This window comes from Octopus sinensis, linkage group LG15 (assembly GCF_006345805.1).
Source record: "Octopus sinensis linkage group LG15, ASM634580v1, whole genome shotgun sequence".
Lineage (NCBI taxonomy): Eukaryota > Metazoa > Mollusca > Cephalopoda > Octopoda > Octopodidae > Octopus > Octopus sinensis.
This window is the reverse complement of record NC_043011.1, coordinates 30,297,106-30,319,717: the sequence shown is the minus strand read 5'-3', so window position 1 is coordinate 30,319,717 and position 22,612 is coordinate 30,297,106. Positions and strand designations below refer to the sequence as shown.

The window sequence follows — 22,612 nt, the reverse complement described above, 5'->3', positions numbered from 1 at the left end:
ACGTCTCTTTCTTTCTCTCTTTCTCGCTGTCTATGTATTACTCTCGTTGTATGTCGGTGTATCGCAGAGAGACTATTTATTGGTGTTGTTTTGGGACACGTGTCTGTGTATAGGCGTGTTTCACACAGTAACTGTGTGTGTGTCTGTGTGTGTCAGCTGTGCTGTGTGGATATTATGTATGGGAGATGGATACGTGCGTGTGTGTGCTCTATGTAGATATGTGCTGTGTGTAGGCGTATGCATAAGTTACTCGCGCGCGTGTGTGTGTGTTTGTAGGCGTATGTATAGGGGTGTATGTGTATGCATAGGGGTGTATGTGTATGCATAAATTGCTTGTGTGTGTGTGTGTATGTGTGTGCGTGTAGGCGTATGCATAAGTTACACGTGTGTGTGTATGTGCATGCATAGGTTGCTTGTATGTGTGTGGGGGGAGCGTGTGGTGTGTGTGTGTGTAGGCGTATGCATAAGTTACTCGTGTGTGTGGTGTGTGTGTGTGTGTGTGTGTGTTTGTAGGCGTATGCATAGGGTGTATGTGTATGCTTAAATTGCTTGTGTGTGTATGTGTGTGCGTGTAGGCGTATGCATAGGTGTGTATGTGCATGCATAGGTTACTTGTGTGTGTGGGTGTGTGTGTGTGTAGGCGTATGCATAGGGGTGTATGAGTATGCATAAATTGCTTGTGTGTGTGTGTGTGTGTGCGTGTAGGTGTGTACAGAGTGTGACCGTGTAGGCGTGTGTGGGTGTATGTACAGGTGCGCCCGAGTGTGTAGGTGTGTGCTGTGTCGAGGTATATGGGCAATGTGTAGATGTACGTAGGTGTATGCGTTGCTGTTTAGGTACAAGCCAGCTCTTACCAAGCATACCTTCCTGACACATTGCATCCGTGACAATCACGTTGCTAAGAAATTTTCAAAAGGACCTAATTTGGGGGAGATTTAGCTGCTATTTCTAGCAACATGAGTGACCACGTAGTGCCACCTGTTACGTGCTGTGTCGCTTATAGATAAGTGTATTATGTAGTGATGTATGCGTGATACGACGAGCGTATGTCTATGTTGTGTAGTTGCATGTGTCTCCTTATAAGTATGTATGCGTCTGTAGAGATGCATTGCTCTGTATGTGTGTGTGTGTATGTGAGCGTGTGTGTGTGTGTGTATGTGTGTGTATGTATGTGTGTATTCTTTTATCTTTTTATTCTTTTATTTGTTTCTGTCATTTGACTTTGGCCATGCTGGAGCACCGCCTTTAGTCGAGCAAATCGAGCGGAGGACTTATTATTTGTAAGCCTAGTACTTATTCTGTCGGTCTCTTATGCCGAACCGCTAGGTTACGAGGATGTAAACACACCAGCATCGGTTGTCTAGCGATGTTGAGGGACAAACACAGACAGACCGACAGACACACACATACAAATACACACACATACATACATACATGCATGCATACATACATACATACATACATACATACATACATACATACACACACACATACACACACACATACATACATACTACATACATACATACATACATACATACACACACACACATACATACATACATACATACATACATACATACATACATGCATGCATGCATGGCATGCATACATTACATACATACATACATACATACATACATACATACCATAATGCATGCATGCATGCATGCATGATGCATGCATGCATGCATGCATGCATGCATATCATACATAAATTACATACATACATGCATGCATGCATGCATGATGCATGCATGCATACATAACATACATACATACAACAACATACATGCATGCATGCATGCATGCATGCATGCATGCATGCATGCATACATACATACGACATACATACATACATACATACATACATACATACATACATACATACATATATATATATACATATATACGGCGGGCTTCTTTCAGTTTCCGTCTACTAAATCCACTCACAAGGGCTTTGGTTGGCACGTACTTTTTTTTACTTGTTTCACTCATTAGACTGCAGTTATGCTAGGGCACTGCCTTGAATTTCATTTTAGGCGAATGAATCGACCCCAGTACTTATTCTACTCATTCTACCGGAATAAGCCTGGTACTTATTCTATCGGTATCTTTTGCCGAACCGCTACGTTACGGGGACGCAACCACACCAACACCGGTTGTCAAGTAGTGCCGGTGGGACAAAAAGAGACACAATGACACACACACACACACATGCCCCAGCATGGCCGCGGCCTTCGGGCTAAAACATTTTTAAGGATTTATATATATATATATATATATACGACGAGCTTCTTTCAGTTTCCGTCTAAGAAATTGACTGATAAGGCTTTGGGGGGCCCCCAGACTAAAGTGGAAGACACTTGCCCAAGGTGCCAAGCAGTGGGACTGAACCCGAAACCATGTGGTTGGGAAGCAAGCTTCTTACCACACAGCCACGCTTCCGCCTATATAAGTGTGTGTGAATGTGTGTTTGTCTGTGTACGTATGTGTGTACGTGTGTGTGTGCCAGTATTAGTTACGTGTATGTATGCGAATATGTATTACTATATGTATGCGTGTATGTCTGTGCTGCTGCATGGATGTCAGGATAAGTATGTGTGTTTGTATGTGTGGGGAAGGGTGCATTTGTGTGTGTGTTTGTATGAGGATATGTATTACTAAATGTATGGGTATATGTCTGTGCGTACGTTTGTTTAAGTTGGCACTTGTGTGTGTGTGTGTGTGTATGGTGATGTATAAGTGTAGCTAGATTTGTGTTGTGTGGTTTGTATGCGTGTCAGTATGCTTTTGGAGTCAGGTTACTAGGTGAATCAATTAAGGCTGGCGGAGTGTTGCAGCGGTATCTGGAGGAATGGTGGCAGGATGTGAGAGCGATATTATCTACATACGAGGTTGGATGTATGCTTTGTAGATATGTGGGAAGGCCGTTGAAGGTGTAAACTGAAAAGTATCGGCGAAAGAATTGATCCTTGCGGTACTCCATTCGTAAATGCAGTAGATGCTGGGAAAACGTGTGGTTTTACAGTAAATAGAGTTTAGTGGGCTGACAGAATGTTAACTCTCAGTAAATTATAGTAAATCATGAGGAAGTGTTACTCTTTTACTCTTTTACTTGTTTCAGTCATTTGACTGTGGCCATGCTGGAGCACCACCTTTTAGTCGAGCAAACCGACCCCAGGGCTTATTCTTTGTAAGCCTAGTACTTATTCTATCGGTCTCTTTTTGCCGAACCGCTAAGTTACGGGGACGTAAACACACCAGCATCGGTTGTCAAGCGATGCTGGGGGGACAAACATATACACATACGCATATATATATATATATATATATATAATATATATATATATATAATATATATATATACATATATACGACGGGCTTCTTTCAGTTTCTGTCTACCAAATCCACTCACAAGGCTTTGGTCGGCTCGAGGCTATAGTAGAAGACACTTGCCCAAGGTGCCACGCAGTGGGACTGAACCCGGAACCATGTGGTTGGTAAGCAAGCTACTTACCACACAGCCACTCCTACGCCTGAAAATGTTGAGCATTTTTCATTTTTTATTTTCGTAAGGAGTGGATAGAGTACCCTACTACGTTCTTAACAGCATATACCATGATTATATATATGTGTGTGTGTGTGTTGTGTGTGTGTGTGTGTGTGTGTGTGTGTGGTTGTGTCTCAGTGTGCTTCCAGCCACTGCTTGACAGCTGTTATTGGTTAGTTTACGTCCCCGTAACTTAGCGGTCCGGCAAAAGTGACCGATAGAATAAGGACTAAGGTTAAGTACAACTAAATAAATAAGTACTGGGATCGGTTCATTTGATTAGAAATTCTTCAAGGTGGTGCCCCAGCATGGCCGAAGTCGACTGAAACAAGCAAAAGATATAAGAAAAGATTGGAAGTTTTGTTGTTGCTGATGATGCCATGATGTGTGTGTGTGTATATATATATATATATATAATATATATATATATATATATATATATATATTCCCTTCCGGTCATTCAAAATGTGACCGCGTGTGTACCGTTGGCGATTCTTTTCCCTCCGTCTTCCCTTCTTTGGATCTTTCCTTTTCCTATGTTTCTGACGAAGAGCTCCGCTCGAAACGTTAAACCCTCATTCTTTCCTTGGTATCCAATAATACTACACTTGTTCCACGTCCTCGCGTTGTTGTGTTTTCTCTTTGTGTTTTCATGTTTGGATTAACTATATATATATATATATTATATATATATATATATATATATATATATATATATATATATATATATATTTACACAGTAGACCATCGGTTTTCGAACAACCCTGATCACGAATTAATTAGTACTTTATCTCTTGTTTTTCTTATATTCATTTAATACAGTAGTACATCGGTTTACGAACGTCTCTGATCATGAATAAATCGTGCTTCATAGATATCTATATCTATCTATAGATATAAAGCACGATTTATTCGCGATCAGAGTTGTTCGAAAACAGAGGTACTACTACTACTACTACTCTCTCTCTCTCTCTCTCTCTCTCTCTGTGCGTGCGCGTGTGTTCTCTTTTGTTTTAACTATTTAAAGTCTTCCTCTAAGGAAGTAGCAGGTTTCTAACATAGCTACAAAGCTCCATCACTGGAATGTAGATAACAAAAAGAATGTCACATGTTAAACTTGAGAAAAGTCTTGTATATCTTTTCTGTTCCACCTACAGGTTGTATTTGTAATGTGCGAGTTGGTTGATTTGTTTTTCTGAAAGCTCTGGCTTATCCAGATTATCAGTGAGGCATTTGCTCATAAAACCAAGAGCAGCAATTATTATTGGCATACATGTGAATTTTTATGGATATATAAGCTGGAGGTTTCAAAGCAGTTGTCCATAGTTATCCTTTTTCTCTTTGAATTTCAAAGACATATTCACATCAATGGGCCAGCTGTCCTGTACAACGATACATGAAAAAGTCGAGAGTACGTGTTAGACTGTGTTGATAGTCGTTGATAGTCGTGTCTGTGCTGAAATAGTAATTATACTGTGATACTGAGTGGACGTTATAACGATCAACTTTTTAAGAATAATAACACTACGATTGGGGTGTCGTACAGTGACAGATAAAACCATTCTATCGACGACTTCGGAATATAACAATGTCTGTCAGAGCGACCACCGTCGTCAAAAGACAGATACAACAGTGGCAAAAGACCACTTTACAACAGTGGAGACGAGGAAAAACAAATTTACGCAGAATGAAAAGGAAGTTTAAACTAATTCACGTGGAAAATTAAATACCTCGACAAAAACGACACAAAAATCTTGTGCAAACTTACGAAAATCGTAAAATATTGGAAGACTTGTTAGCTGGGATAGTAGAGTTGCAAAAACAGCAACAACATCTCAAAGAACAATGAGACCAACAACAAGGATTGCATCAGAAAATGTGACAACTAATGAAATTGATAATCAAACCGGAGAATACATTTTCACCTGGCCATGTAGCAAATTCCATAAGCGAATTCATATATGACCCCGAAGGAAGAGTAACCTTCGTGGTTTACTTTCGAAGACTTCAACAAATCTTGAAAAAGGATGCCAGGATTGGACGTACGATATGAAAACGCGTTTATTTTAAAGAAAACTAAAGACAGCAGAGCATGAGAATTATAGTAACTTCATATTGACAGAAAACGTGTCCGACAAAAATTTCATTGACAAAGTTGACATTTTGTGCAAAATGTTTAGTGAAAAGAGCTCACTGTCTAATACTAGATGGAGATGTTTATACACAGAAAAGAGCAAAAATGAAGACTTCACTACTTACACTGGCAGAGTCGACAAAGAAGGTGAGAAATTTAGGCTAGATATGCTTACTCCAGATTCTTTCAAATGTTTGATTTTTGCATAAGGATTGACAGATAGAAAGGATGCAAAAATCCGAACGAAAACTCTAGCAAAACTGGAATTGAACCAGGATTTGATATTACAGAAACTGTCGGAAGAGTGTGACAAGATATTAAAATTAAGGCCTGACACGGAAGAAATTCAACGGAAAGAGTGTTTCCACACAAGACCAGTGCAAAAAGTCGGAAGACAAATAAATTGTTGCAAGAAATACAGAAAAAATATCGGGATGTAGACCTATGTACAGCATGTGGTGGGATGCACCTGAAAAAAGACTGTCTTTTTTTTTTTTTTTACTTGTTTCAGTCATTTTGACTGCGGCCATGCTGGAGCACCGCCTTTAATCGAGCAACTCGATCCCGGGACTTATTCTTTGTAAGCCCAGTACTTATTCTATCGGTCTCTTTTGCCGAACCGCTAAGTGACGGGGACATAAATACACCAGCATCGGTTGTCAAGCAATGCTAGGGGGACAAACACAGACACACAAACATACACGCACACACACACACACATATATATATATATATACATATATACGACGGGCTTCTTTCATTTTCCGTCTACAAAATCCACTCAAAAGGCTTTGGTCAGCCCGAGGCTATAGTAGAAGATTGAACCCGGAACCATGTGGTTGGTAAACAAGCTACTTACCACACAGCCACTCCTGCGCCTAGAAAAATATGGAACGCTTCACGAATTTGCGTGTTATCTTTGCGCAGGGGCCATGCTAATCCTCTCTGTATCGTTCCAATTTTAGAATACATACCGCCGTAAAAGCAAAGTGTTTTCGCTGCGGGTTTACAGGACATATAAAATCGCACTGCAAAACTAGAATGATAGGAAAATGGAACAAACAGGAAAAAATAAATTGTTTGTTAATAAAACAGTTGTAACTACAGCAAACAGAAAATCCGTGAATGTGAGAATGGAAAATACTAGTGTCAGAATGCAATTAGACACGGGAAGTGATATCACAATCATAAATGAGAAAACATGGGAACAAATGGGTAAACCAAAATTATGCAGTTCAAACAAAATAGCGTACGGTACTACGGGAAGGAAATTACATTTCACGAGCGAACGCGTTTGTAAAATAATTTTCAAAAGTCGAACCGAAAAAAGTGAATGTTTATGTGTTGAAAAAATCCATGAATTTCTTTGGCACCGAATGTATGGAGAAATTTAATTTATGGGATACACCCATAAGCGCTTTGTGCAACAGCGTAAACGGAGCAGTCAAACGATCGAACAAGGTCGATGAACAGAAACAAAAAAAGAAAACATGAACAACCTGTAATTTAGGAAGAAATAAAAAGAAATGCGAGAATTGATAAATTTATTAATGAGACAAAAAGAGAACTGTGGTCAGCAAAAGGAAATAAAGAAAGGTCTGATGCAAATAACCGCCCGGCGATGTGAACGTGTACTTTATATGTGATGGTGTACTAATGTACGCTCAGAGGGTGGTTATACCACGGACATTACAGAAGAGAATGCTGAAAGAGTTGCATGTGGGACACCCAAGCATCTCTGGAATGGAAGCGCTGATGCGAAGTTTTCTACACTGGCTAAACATGTACAAAGAAGTTGAAGACCTGGCAAAAGGCTGCAGGGGATGTGCGCTGGCAGCGAAACTACCCACTACAAAATGTGGATCTTGGCCGGAAGTGAAAATACAATGGTCCCGATTGCATATCGATTTTGCAGGCCCGGTAAAAGGACATTATTACTTAATAGTAGTGAACAGCTACACAAAATGGCCTGATGTCGCGAGGCGTAAACGACTAACCTCATATACGGTAATACACTTCTTACACGAGCTGTTCGCAAGATTTGGTGTACCGGATATAATTGTCTCTGATAAAGGGACAGTTTGTATCCTGTGTGTTTAAAAGATTTTGCGAGATGGTCACGTTAGCCCATAAAACTATAGCACCGTATCACTCTAGATAGAATGGATGGGCCGAACGATTCGTGCACACTTTTAAGAGAGCTCTAAAGAAAGCTAATAAAGAAGCCCGGACGAGGTCACGATCCAACAGTTCTTAAGGGTATATAGGGTAACACCGAACCTAAATGCGCCAGAAGGAAGTTCACTAGAAGTATTAATGTTTACCAGAAAGGTGAAGTTACTATTCGATAAACTGTGAAGACAAAGTACGAGCTGCTAAAGACATGACAACATTCTTTAGAATCGGTGATAAGGTATGTACAAAAATTTGTAAGAATGTACAAAAATGGCAAGCAATACCGAGCAGAAGAAATTGTAACATACATAGGAAGAATGTTGTATGGTGCAAGAAGCAGGAATGGAATGGAAAGGAGACAGAAAAATCAGCTTAAAGAAAGAGTCATAGAAAAGGAGCCAACAAGAGTAGAAATACCAATGGATTGACTATATGACACTTTTCAGGTTCCAACACCATTACAAGAAGTCGAAACCACACGTACAAAGAAAAGGAAGAACACTGAATTCCTAAACATAGACCCTAAGAAGAAAAGATATTGTATGTGTGTGTGTTTGTGTGTGTGTGTGTATGTGTGTGTGTGTATTTATATAGGCGGCAGGGTAAATAAAAGAAATTGAGTGTTAATAAAAAATTTTAAAGGGGAGATGTTGTATAGTAAAACAGTACACCTCTCCTGGTAAAAATTGGTAGTAGCTAGCCATTATAAATAGGCCAGTTAGCCTGTCGACAGAGAAGGTCAAGAAGGTTGAGAGTACGTAGAGTATGTGTTAGACTGTGTTGACAGTCGTGTCTGTGCTGAGATAAAAATTATACTGTGATACTGAGTGGATGTTGTAATGATCCAACCTTTTGAAGATAATAACATTGTACGACTGGGGGGGGGGGTCATACAGTGTCAGATAGAACCATTCTATTGACGACTTCGGAATATAACAATGTCTGTCAGAGCGACCACTGTGGTCAAAATACAGATACAACAGTGACAAAAGACCGCTTTACAACAGGATGTTATATCACAAACTGCGTAATCTTTGTATCACTAGAAAACTAGGAGGGCGGCTGCATGACTTTCTAAAAGGTACAACTCAGACAGTTGCAACCAATAGCGCTCTGTCTGTGGGGACATCAGTTCGCAACGGGGTCCCTCAGGGAACCACTACTATTTATGGGGGCTCTCTCAGACGTGCGCTCAACCATACAGTGAGCCATTCTCACCAGTAATGCTGATGATACAGGCGGTTAAGGACCCTGATACCATACTGTTATGGCGAGAGTTGTACAACTTGGGGTGTAAGAATAGTATTACCCAAATAAATATTTGAATACGGGTGGTTGTATACTGTCAACTTAACGTGACAGTCCCGTAAGGGAATTACACCACCGCTATTTAGCCCTAGGAAGCATCGACGCTTCCTGTCGGCCTTGACACATTTCCTGTGTCCTTATATATTTACGAAGAGGAGACAAACACCCCCATGAGATATTTAGAAATTTAATATTTCTGATATTTGAATACGGTTATCTAGAATAACCTTTCGCAGAATTAATATGTTCACACAGAATGCACTCCGTACTACTCCAAACGTAGTTACGATGTTAAACTGAGAGTAGCCAATACGGACAATCAACGCTGTCAACTGTGCCGTTGTCAACCACTCTGTCAACTACCGACAGTTCACACAGTTTCTTTATTTTATTGAAATGCGTTAGTCCACTTTCAGTCACCTGACGTTGGCCGGGATCCTTCTACAACTCATAGTAAAACTGAAAATGGACCTACATGCAGTTTATAAATGGGCTGATGTAAATAAATTGCAGTTTAATGCTGAGAAGTTTCAATCACTCTACAATCGGCCCACAGACTACAATTGGAATACATAGGACCAAGGGATAGTGCAATACCAGAGTCAGAGACGGTACGCGACTGTAGAGCGTCAAACAGCTGCCGGAACTTGCAGAAAACCAGCACCATTACACAAAGAAAATTGACTCGGTGAAACAGATGGGCTAAAAGAGGCGCTGAAGTAATTGAAGCTCTACTCTCTAGAAAGATAAAATCTTTATTATTATAATCATACGATTTTACATAGATTTGGACATAACAAGACAAACAATTACAAAGAATGTTATGAGAGTTCGAATGAAACTTAAAAATTTAGTTATAATCTCTCTATATATAAACGGCAGTTTGTCTGTGTGTGTGTCTGTGTGTCTGTCAGGTTGTACCCTCACCCTGACCACGGCTTTCAACCGATTCTGATGAAACTTGACACACTCATAGCTCAATGTCATAATTCAAAACTAAATTTTGAAAAGTTCCCCCAGTTCTGAAAAAAATCGATAAATTCGACATGGGGTCGAGAATCAGAAACACAAACCACAGACTGTCTAGGGGACGCAACTCGACCCTTTTAACTCTCCCCAAAAAATTTACCATCATTTTTTTTCCATTTTTTTGCTATTTTTTGGCTATAACTCTCTGAAAATGCTTTATAGTTATTTCCCTTACAAACCCGAGCAACGCCGGGCGATACTGCTAGTATGACATAAACGAAAACTTGGCTTACTTTTTGCCTTTAAACGAAAACTTGGCTTACTTTTGCCTTTATAACGAGAAATTTAGTGCGTTTTTTTTAATAATAACATTAGAAAACATAACATATGTTAAAATGAAAAGGGGGAGAAGTGCAGGTTCCGAATTTTGAACCCGGCAGCCTATAAGGCCCAGCAACTAAGTTTTCCTTTCTTTGATGATTAAGCTGGGTTACTAACACCCACCTTTCTCATCACATCCTTCCAACGTTTCACATACTCTTTCTGTGGCAGGCTCCTCTTCTCCAACCCCATCTTGCTCTTCAGATGATATCTGAAGTAGTTTAACAAACCGGGGCCAGAGACAAAGGACCCCGTCACTAAACCTTCCATTCTGGTTCTCCACACACTCTTTCAGTACTGCCGCCGTACAGTAAAAACAAGCTTTACCTTCCTTTGAGCGTCCAGTTGGCGGTATCATCTTTATCATAGATCCAGCCGTACTCGTCCCAGATGCGACAACACGTGTTCAACGTAACTTATCAAGCTTGACAGCTCCCGACATTGTACAAAAGCGTGTTGAACGGTTTCATCGTCCAACCCACATCTTGGACACACTCTCTAGAAAGAAAGCGTGAAAGATATGCAGTGATATACATATGGAAGATACTGGAATGTCTGGCTCCCAGCTGAGAAACTGAAAGCTGTATCAACCACTGGACGGCAATGCATAATACCAAATATCCTATCCTCTCCATCTCTATAAGGACCCAGTACTGTAACAGTTTGGGTTTCAAGGATATACATTTGTTCGACATTCTGCCAAACAACCTCAGAGATTTGCCACGTGTAGATGTGGTGGTCTTTAAAGAGCCTGGACAAATTTTTATCTGAAATACCAGATTAACCTACATCGCTGCAGGAGACACAAAGAACAACTTCGTTCAACTCGTTACTTCACCAAAAACAGTACAGAAATGAAACCCTAGCATACTGAATGGCGATGCTCCAGCATGGCCCCAGCCTCTACTGAAAAATATTAAAGATATGTATGTATGTATGTATGTATGTATGTTTAACTATCTATCTATCTATCTATCTATATGTTTGTATATATATATATACATACACACATAAATACGCATATATACGCATATATGTATGTTTATATATGTATATATATGTATATCTATGCATATACATAAATATGTTTGTGCATGTGTGAATGTATGCATATATGTGTAATTATGTATATATGAATGTAAATATAAATGTATATGTATATTTATATATACGCATATATGTGTATACGTATGCATGTATATACATATTTATTTATGTGTGTATGTGTGTGTGCGTGCGTACGTATGTGTGTATTTTTATCAGTTGTTTGATGGTGAGTTGTCTTTCAAAGTTGTGTTCGATTTTAGTGTCATACTGTATGCTGCTCGAGGTTATTTCTGGTTTTTATGAGATTGACTATTTTTGGTGTGTAACTGAAAATGTATTGTAATGTTGCCGTGCGGGATGTGTCATTCGGAAGTGTCGAATTTATTTCGCTGAATTTTATGCATTACAGTATTTCTTCATTGCTGATTTTCCTACTGTTGGATTCTGAAAACATTGACACTGTTTCCTCATTGGACTCTTTTGAAATTTGTCCAACTGAATTTGCCTCCTTCATTCATGTACGAATGTGTCGTGATGATAATTGGTGGTAGAGTTGGAGAAATTATTTGCCAAGTAGAAATAGCAGTAAATGTGGAGGCGCGTTGCTTAGTGGTTAGGGTCTCAGCATCATGATCGTAAGAGTGTGGGTTCGATTCCTGGACCGGGAGACGCGTTGTGTTCTTGAGCAAAACACTTCATTTCACGTTGCTCCAGTCCACTCAGCTGGCAAAAATGAGTAACGCTGCGATGGACTGGCGTCCCATCCGGCTGGGGAACACATACGCCATTGAAACCGGGAAACCGGGTCCATGAGCCTGGCTAGGTTTTAAGATGTGGAGGCGCGTGGCTTAGTGGTTAGGGTCTCAGCATCATGATCGTAAGAGTGTGGGTCCGATTCCTGGACCGGGAGACGCGTTGTGTTCTTGAGCAAAACACTTCATTTCACGTTGCTCCAGTCCACTCAGCTGGCAAAAATGAGTAACGCTTCGATGGACTGGCGTCCCATCTAGCTGGGAAAACATACGCCATTGAAACCGGGAAACCGGGTCCATGAGCCTGGCTAGGTTTTAAGATGTGGAGGCGCGTGGCTTAGTGGTTAGGGTGTCAGCATCATGATCGTAAGAGTGTGGGTCCGATTCCTGGACCGGGAGACGCGTTGTGTTCTTGAGCAAAACACTTCATTTCACGTTGCTCCAGTCCACTCAGCTGGCAAAAATGGGTAACGCTTCGATGGACTGGCGTCCCATCTAGCTGGGGAAAACATACGCCATTGAAACCGGGAAACTGGGCCCATGAGCCTGGCTAGTCTTTAAAAGGGCGCATTTATTAATTTTTTTTTTAATAGCATCAAATAGTGCGAAGCTGAATAAAATATCTAGGGAGGGTACATGCACGTGTATTAGTGTAAATTGTTTAGGATGTAAAGAGAGTTTAGCTGTGATATTATTAGGTTACTGCTTTGTTATCTGTTGTGCCATTTGAAAACCAGGTGTTGAATATTTCGGAAGAGCTTGAATGTTGTCGTTACAAGTTCATTGAAATTTCTTCCACTTAACGAGATTTACGCGAGAGTTGTTGCGCATTGAATGCACGTGTGTTACCTATACATGTTTTTATGTACGTAAGTTATGTTTTGTTCAAGCAAGTAATAAGAATAAGAATACTTCCAGAATTATTGGTTCGTAAATGTGTGTGTGTGAGTGTGTAACTTTAAAAAACATTGAAGAGGGTTGTGTTACATCTGGGGAGTGTCATTATGTCAATAATAAACACACGAGTTCACATCAAGAATTTTGCAAACCAAATGCGAAAATGAACTTTGAGATGAATGCTGTTAGTGTTCCAGTTTGAAGTTGTGTCGGAATTTGGACGTGTGAATGTGTGTACATCTCTCTTTCTTTCTCTCTCTCTCTTTCTTTCTCTCTCTCTCTTTCTTTCTCTCTCTCTTCTCCTCTCTCTCTCTCTCTCTCTCTTGTGTGTGTGTGTGTGTGTGTTTGTGCATCATGCACTTGTCGTTTTGATGATATTGGATCGTTTTACTAACCCGGAGTGGTTTTATATGGAAGTTTTGTATCCGCCTACATACTTGCATGTGCACAAACACGTGTAAGTTTCTATACGTGTGTGTTGTGGGTGTATTGGTTCCTTTCATACGTAAATGCTTGTAGTTTATAACTTCAAAATTTAATAACCCTAACACACATTGGAAATAATTTTACGTGAGTACTTGTAATAAACTTCGTTATGCAAACAGACCCTGGTTAAAAGACAGGGAACTCTCTCTCTCTCTCTCTCTCTCTCTCTCTCTCCACCCCCTCACTCTCTCTTACTCTCTTTCTCTGTTACACAAACTGAAGAACAATTCGACTAGTTTCGCCTGGTATTTACCGACTCATCAGAAATATTTACCTTTATCTATTCTGCAAAGATTGACAATAACTTAAAGTAATAAATTACACAAAATACGAGTAACAGGTATGATTATATTCATTTGTATATCATTTATAGCTGCTGTCGGTACGTATTAATTATATGCAAATAAGAAATACCTGTTATTCATCGCATTTTTCATAAGTTTTGAGAGATATTTGACTGCTATTTCTAACAAGACGAGTGACCATGTAGATGCTTACTCGTTGGTTGTTGCTTTTGATGATGATGATGAGGAGGAGGAGGATGAGGATAATAATTGTGCTGATGTGAAAGACGAGGTGACATGTGAATTAGCAGACCTTTGAGCAAAGGCATTCCAACCGTAACCATCTCGTCTTCAATTCAGGCACTGTACCAAGGACTTTTATCTAAATGCCCTTTTTTAGTAAGCTAGTAGGGGTCCCATTCAAAGAAGGTTTTGACTACTATTTCTAACAGGTCAAGCGACAGCGTAGGGTTTCACTTTGTTGATTGCCGATGATAGTCGTAGTGGTGACGGTGGTGGTGGAGAACGGATTGTAGGTTATTCCCTGAATAAACAGGTCACTGAGTAAAGGCATTTCAGCCGTGGCCACCTCGCCTTTTATTCAGGCAATTTATTTAGGACCAGGTCATCAACTCTTTCACTTGTTTCAGTCATTTGACTGCGGCCATGCTGGAGCACTGCCTTAGTCGAGCAAATCGACCCCGGGACTTATTCTTTGTAAGCCCAGTACTTATTCTATCGGTCTCTTTTTGCCGAACCGCTAAGTGACGGGGACATAAACACACCAGCATCGGTTGTCAAGCGATGTTGGGGGGGACAAACACAGACACACAAACACACACACATACATACATATATATGTATACATATATACGACAGGCTTCTTTCAGTTTCCGTCTACCAAATCCACTCGCAAGGCATTGGTCGGCCCGGGGCCATAGCAGAAGACATTTGCCCAAGATGCCACGCAGTGGGACTGAACCCGGAACCATGTGGTTGGTTAGCAAGCTACTTACCACACAGCCACTCCTGCGCCTATATCCTTTTTAGGATATACCAACTGTATCCTTTTTAGTAAGACAGCCAAAGTATGAGTTTAAAAGGAAGATTTTGCTGCTATTTCTAACAGATCAGGTGACCACCTAGACACGTCGTCGTTTGTTGGTTATGGTAGGGCTGGAGTTGGTGTGATTCTTCTTAGTGTTGTTCTTGGTAACGTGTGATGGTTATACACACCAGTGTTGTTAATCACATGTCTGCAACAACGTGTGGGTGCATACCAATATAACGTGTGTGTGTGTGTGTGTGTGTGTGTGTGTGTATGCCTCTGGTATGTGTGTGTGTGTGTGTGTGTGTGTTTATGTATGTATCTATCTGTCTGTCTGTCTCTGTCTCTGTCTCTCTCTTTCTCTCTATCTCTCTATCTATCTGGCTATCAGGATATATATATATATATGTGTGTGTGTGTGTGTATATATATATATGTATGTGTGTATATATATGTATGTATATGTATCTATGTATATGTATATATATATATATATATGTATTTATATATATATGTATATATATATGTATGTATATATATATGTATGTATATATGTATGTGTGTGTGTGTGTGTGTATATATATGTATGTGTGTATATATATGTATATATATATGTATATGTATATATGAGTATATATGTATATGAGTATATATGTATATATATATATATATATATATATATATATATATATATATATATATAGCCTGAAAGAGACGGGCTCATGTTAGGGGCCTGCGAAACTTGAAGTCACACGGAACCGAATCAAATTGTTTTTTTTTAATAAGGCGTGCAACTCCTACTAAATGTTTTGAGTGTCCCCCTTTTTACGTTTATTCACTCACTCCTATCTATCTATCTATCTATCTATCTATCTATCTATCTATCTATCTATCTATCTATCTATCTATATAATTGATATAGGATAAAATTTTTTTCGGGAAAAAAATTTTATCAATGGCCAGCATATCAAAAAATGCCTTTAAAGGTGCCTTTAAAGGCATTATATATATATATATTCATTCATTCATTCATTCATACATGTGTGAGAGTGTCACGTGTAGTTCTGTTTAGTTTCTCTTCTGTGTGGGTTTATGTGTAGGAGTCATTTTGGGCAGTTGTGTTGGTGTGGTTTATAGGAACCAGTCTGAGACGAATGTATGCATGTGTGTAGGTGGAGTTCAACAAATCTCTCTGCTTTTCCTTCCTTTCGTATGAATGAATGAATGAGTGAATGAACGAACGAATGAATGAGTGTATGAGAAAAGAGAGGAGAGACACCTTTTCCTAGATATATAGAAGACTAGGTGTATGCGTGTACGTGTGTATGTGTGTGTGTATGCCTCTGGTATGTGTGTGTGTGTGCCTCTGGTATGTGTGTGTGCCTCTGGTATATGTGTGTGTGCCTCTTGTATGTGTGTGTATGCCTCTTGTATGTGTGTGTGTGTGTGGTTGTGTGTGTGTGTACGTGTGTGAGCATGCTTGTGTATATGTGTGCCTCTGTGCGTGTATGTGTACATATGTGTGTATGTGCCTCTGTGTGTGCGTGTGTGTGTGTCTGCCTGTTTTGTGTGCCTTTGTGCGTGTGTGCGTCTGTGTGTGTGTGTGTGTGTGTGTGTGTGTGTGTGTGTGTGCGTGCGTGCCTGTGTGTGTGCCTGTTTGTATGCCTTTGAGTGTGTGTGCCTCTGTGTGTTCTTCTACATTTGTATACGATGTATGTTTTAATGTGCATTTAATATTCCGCAATGTTTTTTTTCTTCCTTCTCTTTATTGTGTAACAACAGAGATAACATATTACACAAGTCATTAACGAGCAAAACGTATAATTCCTAATCGTTTAAATAAGTGATGCGGATGCAGCATGACTGAATTCATAAACAAAATTCATTTCGAAATCATGAGGTTTCAATTTTCAATCCCACTGCGCGGGGAATATGTCTTTTACGATGCCACGGGCTGACCTAAAAATTTTGTCAGCTAAATTATTTAGACGGAAATTGTGAGGAATCCCATCGAATGGATTGTACCTGCAACACATCTATTCGACCTTGTCACCCACTGTGTCGCATTCACCGGGAATCTGTTCAGTTTGGCTCACAGATTTTTCAATTAATTTTGTTTAACTAAACAGTTTGGAACTTCGTATACTGGTATAATTTCTCACGCAGAACACGGTTTGCTTCGAACATTTTTGACACGCCGTTGATTGGTTAACATTACCCAAATACAACATTAACACGAAATAACTTCTAAAATACGAAATTTTGTCAAAAATGTCCAAAGTAAACCGTGTTCTGCTTGAGAAATTACACAAGTATTCGAAGTTTCAAAGTGTTTAGTTAAAAAAAACAAAAGAAGAATTATAAAATCTGTGAGCCAAACTGAACAGATCCTTCACAGGTTCTCTCTGAGGATTTATGTTCAAAGATCCCATGTCTAAGGTATATTTAGTCTCATTACACACTAATTTGATTAATAACAACGAACGACCAAATCGCCAAAAGTGAACAATTTACCTGATTTCTTTCTTGTTACTTTACTTCTTCGTCTGTATGTGTGTATATCTATGTTTTGACTTACGTATGTGTACGTATGCATGATTGAGGAGTTCGATTTGTGACCTCGTAGTTTCGGGTTCAGTCCCATTGCGCGGCGCCCTAGTCAAGTGCCTTCTATATGTTATAAGGCGCAGGAGTGGATGTGTGGTAAGTACAAAGAGGGTTCGTCCCCTCTTTGTAATGCCTTCATGGCAAATCATAATGAAATAAAGTATATTGCTTACCGACCACATGGTTCTGGGTTCAGTCCCACTGCGCGGTACCTTGGGCAAGTATCTTCTACTATAGCCTCGGGCCGACCAAAGCCTTGTGAGTGGAATTGGTAGACGGAAACTGAAAAAAGCCCGTCGTATAAATGTATATATGCATGTTTGTGTGTCTGTGTTTGTCTCCCCAACATCGCTTGACAACCGATGCTGGTGTGTTTACGTCCCCGTAACTTAGCGGTTCGGCAAAAGAGACCGACAGAATAAGTACTGGTCTTACAAAGAATAAGTCCTGGGGTCGATTTGGTCGACAGAAACTGTGAAAAAGCCCGTCGTATATGTCTATATGTGTGTGTGTGTGTGTGCGTGTATGTGTGTGTTTATGTCTTTGATTGTCCCTTGCTCACCACGTGACAACAAGTGTCGGTTTGTTTACGTTTCCTTAACTTAGCTATTTGTCAATGAGCCGATGAGATGAGTACCAATCAGACTTAAAAATTAAGAATTTGTTCGACTGAAACGTTCCAAAGTAGTGCTCCAGTATGGCCGCCGTCTGGTGATTGAAACAAGTAAAAGATTAAAAAAACATGTTTATGTGTAGGTATGTGAGTGTATGTGTAAGTGTTTTCGTTCTCATTTTGCCTTTATTCTTTTGAAATAATTCTATAAAAAAAAAGAGTAAGTTTCTGACAAAGAATCAAAATTCCTCATTACAGAAACTTGGATCAATAGAACAATAGAAGCAGTGCCTGTACTTGTAGAATTGCTATTAGAAAAGTAAACTTTTGCAAAATTTCTCTTTTTCAATAATAACTAGATATTTACAGTAGGCGCAGGAGTGGCTGTGTGGTAAGTAGCTTACCAACCACATGGTTCCGGGTTCAGTCCAACTGCGTTGCATCTTGGGCAAGTGTCTTCTGCTATAGCCCCGGGCCAACCAATGCCTTGTGAGTGGATTTGGTAGACGGAAACTGAAAGAAGCTTGTCGTATATATGTATATATGTATGTGTGTGTATATGTTTGTGTGTCTGTGTTTGTCCTCCTAGCATTGCTTGACAACCGATGCTGGTGTGTTTACTTCCCCGTTACTTAGCGGCTCGGCAAAAGAGACCGATAGAATAAGTACTGGGCTTACAAAGAATAAATCCCGGGGTCGATTTGCTCGACTAAAGGCGGTGCTGCAGCATGGCCGCAGTCAAATGACTGAAACAAGTAAAAGAGTAAAAGCGTATATCCCAGAGTTTAAATTCCGGGATATACCGTAAAAATGTATGATGTGGGGAGAAAAGTTATAGGTCTTAAGGTAGTTGTCCATCGGCCTATGTAGAGCTGATAATTTGTTTAATCCACGGGCGAAAGTAGATCCAAACTACTCCCCCACCGTCCAGCTCACACGATTTATGTTCGGGCTATAGGTATGTTCAAGTATTGTATATCAACGATCCCCAATCTTTTCCTGCATCACAGACCGGTTTCATGCAAGAAAAATATCCCATGGACCGGGGGATCATGCACATGACACAATAAAGTACATAATTTATGATTTAATTATTACGTGAATAATACATATATAAACCTTTCAACATGTGGAGTCGCGTGGCTTAGTGGTTAGGGTGTTGATTGTAAGGTTGTGGTTTCGATTCCTGGACTGGGCGATGCGTTGTGTTCTTGACAAAACTCATTTCACGTTGCTCCAGTCCACTCAGCTGGCAAAAATGAGTAATCCCGTGACAGACCGGCGTTCCGTCCAGGTGGGGAATTTCTACGCCACTGAAACCGGGAAACTGGCCCTTATGAGCCTGGCATGGCTCGAGAAGGAACATTTATTTTGTGGAGGCACATGGCCTAGTGGTTTGAGCAGCGGACTCGCGGTTGAGGGATCGCGGGTTCGAATCTCAGACCGGGTGATGTGTGTGTTTATATGCGAAATATCTAAGCTTCACGCGGCTCCGGCAGAAGGTAATGGCGAACTTCTGCTGACTCTTTCGCCACAACTTTCTCTCACTCTTTCCTCCTGCATCTTGCAGCTCACCTCCGACGGACCGGCGTCCCGTCCAGGAGGGGGAACCTATACGCCAAGGAAACCGGGAAACCGGCCCTTATGAGCCAGGCATGGCTCGAGAAGGAACAAACAACCTTTCAACGATAGGCACAATGCCTGGAATTTGGTGGCAGGGAGCTAGTCGATTGCATCGACTCCAGTGCTCGACTGGTACTTATTTTATCGAGTCCGAAAGGATGAAAGATAAAAATTCGACCTCGGTGGAATTTGAACTCAGAATGTAAAAACGGACGAAATGATGCTGTTAAGCGTTTTATCAGGGATGCTTACGATTCTTCAGCTCGCCACCTTATAATGACATATGTCCCTGCAGACTGCGACTGTCAATAAAATAGATTATTACTCCCTTTTTACTCTTTTACTTGTTTCAGTCATTTGACTGTGGCCATGCTGGAGCACCGCCTTTAGTCGAGAAAATCGACACCAGGACTTATTCTTTGTAAGCCTAGTACTTATTCTATCGGTCTCTTTTGCCGAATCGCTAAGTTACAGGGCGTAAACACACCAGCATCGGTTGTCAAGCGATACTGGGTGGGTGTACACACACACACACATATATATACATATATACGACGGGTTTCTTTCAGTTTCCGTCTACCAAATCCACTCACAAGGCTTTGGTCGGCCTGAGGCTATAGTAGAAGACACTTGCCCAAAGTGCCACGAAGTGGGACTGAACCCAGAACTATGTGGTTCGTAAGCAAGCTACGTACCACACAACCACTCTTGGTGTTTGGGAACTCTGGCCTACATGATGTAGTTAAATGGAACAAAATTAAGGAACTGGAATTAAACACGCGCGCGCTCACATGTACACACGCGCACACACACAAACGTGCGCGCGGTGTAATGTATGTATGCAATGTATTGAAGATAATGGAATATATTGGGTTGTCTGGAAAGTTCGTGCCGATTTTTAAAGGAAAGAAAAAGGTCAATAAAAACTTGCCATTACCCAAGCTTTACCAGGTTCTCATGAACCACGGATTTTGATAGGTTGAGGCTTTCTTCCAATTCTCGGGTTGTGCAATGTAGGTTATTCTCAATTAATGACTTGATTTGGTCATCATCTGTAGTGGATGGTCCGCCAGATCGCTCTTTATCAATAAGGCTACAATCTCCAGCTCGGAACCTTGCGAACCACTTCCATACAGTTCTTTCGGATAAAGAAACATCACCATAAACTGCACATATTTCTTTGGTTGCTTGTGAGGCATTTTTCCCTTTACGGAAAAAGAAAAGCATCAAGTGTCGAAAATGAACTTTCTTACCTTCCATTTTGCAGGTTTACAGAATTAACACAGGTTATAGGAACATAAACCTTCTTCCACGTAAAGATAGCTTAAACTCTGCTCTAAATGGAGGTGTAGTCAAATCCTATTTTATGGACTCAACCATGTTCTAAAATAAGTCGAAAGGAAAGCTGCTATAAATCGGCATGAACTTTCCGGACAACCCAATATACACTGTAATGTAGGTGCTGTATAGAACTTATATAATTAATGTGATGCATGCACTATATATGTTACACTGTTGTGACCCCCCTTCGGTCAGACACTGACCATGGGTTTGCACCTAGAGAGTTACCCTCTGAGGCACAGGTCTGGGCAAGGTTGTTTTTTTTTTTGGAAGACCAGCAGTCGCCCATGCATACCGGCCTCCCCTCTCCACGTCACCGATGTTGTCCAAGGGAAAGGCAAGGGCCGATACAGCTTGGCACCTGTGACGTCGCAACTCATTTCTACAGCTGAGTGAACCGGAGCAACGTGAGATAAAGTGTCTTGCTCAAGAACACAACACGCAGCCCGGTCCGGGATTCGAGCTCACAACCTCACGATCGTAAGCTCGACGCTCTAACCACTGAGCCACGTAATATATGTAATGTGCACAATGTAATGCATATTTATATGCTGTGCTTGTTTTGCATGTTATGCATGATTGTATGCAGTGTTTATTTGCATGTCATGCAAATGTAACGTAAATGTAACTAAATGAACTATGATCAAAAAAAAATAAATAAATAAGGAAATCTTTGAGAAGGATTGAATCGACTGTAATAAATTAACCTGCTCTGCATCAAGTCGAAGTTTCCTGTTTTATTAAGCTTCTAGAATTCACCAATCTCTACTATGAGAAGCTGTATGTAGCTATATGAGACCCCCCCCCTAAACATACGGAAGTTTCTGTTGTGCTTTTGTTTCTATGCAAATGAGATGCTTACATGTTACGCAAACAACACATACAATCTCAAACACACACGCACGCATGCGCACGCACACACACACACATCGCTGATATTTTGGGGGCCCGGTAGATTAAGCTGTTATGGGGATCCCTTCGCAACCAGTAACAATAACGCAACATCCAATAAAGTCTGAAAGGCTATGCTATCCAAAAGCGTGGAGGAAGGTGTGATATGGAGAAGTCTTTAAAAATGTATTTTTGCAGCGAGCTTCTTTCTATCAGCAATGACTTCTGGGTAACCACTGTTCTTATTTCTTTATTGCCCACAAGGGGCTAAACATAGAGGGGACAAACAAGGACAGGCAAACGTATGAAGTCGATTACATCGACCCCAGTGCGTCACTGGTACTTAATTTATCGAGCCCGAAAGGATGAAAGGCAAAGTCGACGTAGGCGGATTTGAACTCAGAACGTAGCAGCGGACGAAATACCTATTTCTTTACTACCTACAAGGGGCTAAACACAGAGAGGACAAACAAGGACAGACAAACGGATTAAGTCAATTATTT

The 22,612-nt window shown here is 40.5% G+C and overlaps 1 long non-coding RNA gene and 1 other non-coding gene across 2 annotated transcripts; both read right to left on the bottom strand.

Annotated features, from left to right (window-relative positions):
* Positions 1-2,271: 2,271 nt before the first annotated feature.
* On the bottom strand, positions 2,272-20,240 carry LOC118766423. Its single transcript, XR_005002355.1, has 3 exons — positions 20,214-20,240; positions 11,014-11,016; positions 2,272-2,443 (listed from the first exon to the last, which is right to left on the bottom strand). It is a non-coding gene; the product is annotated as an uncharacterized LOC118766423 (long non-coding RNA).
* On the bottom strand, positions 6,570-6,675 carry LOC115220062. Its single transcript, XR_003882447.1, has one exon. It is a non-coding gene; the product is annotated as a U6 spliceosomal RNA (small nuclear RNA).
* Positions 20,241-22,612: the final 2,372 nt, after the last annotated feature.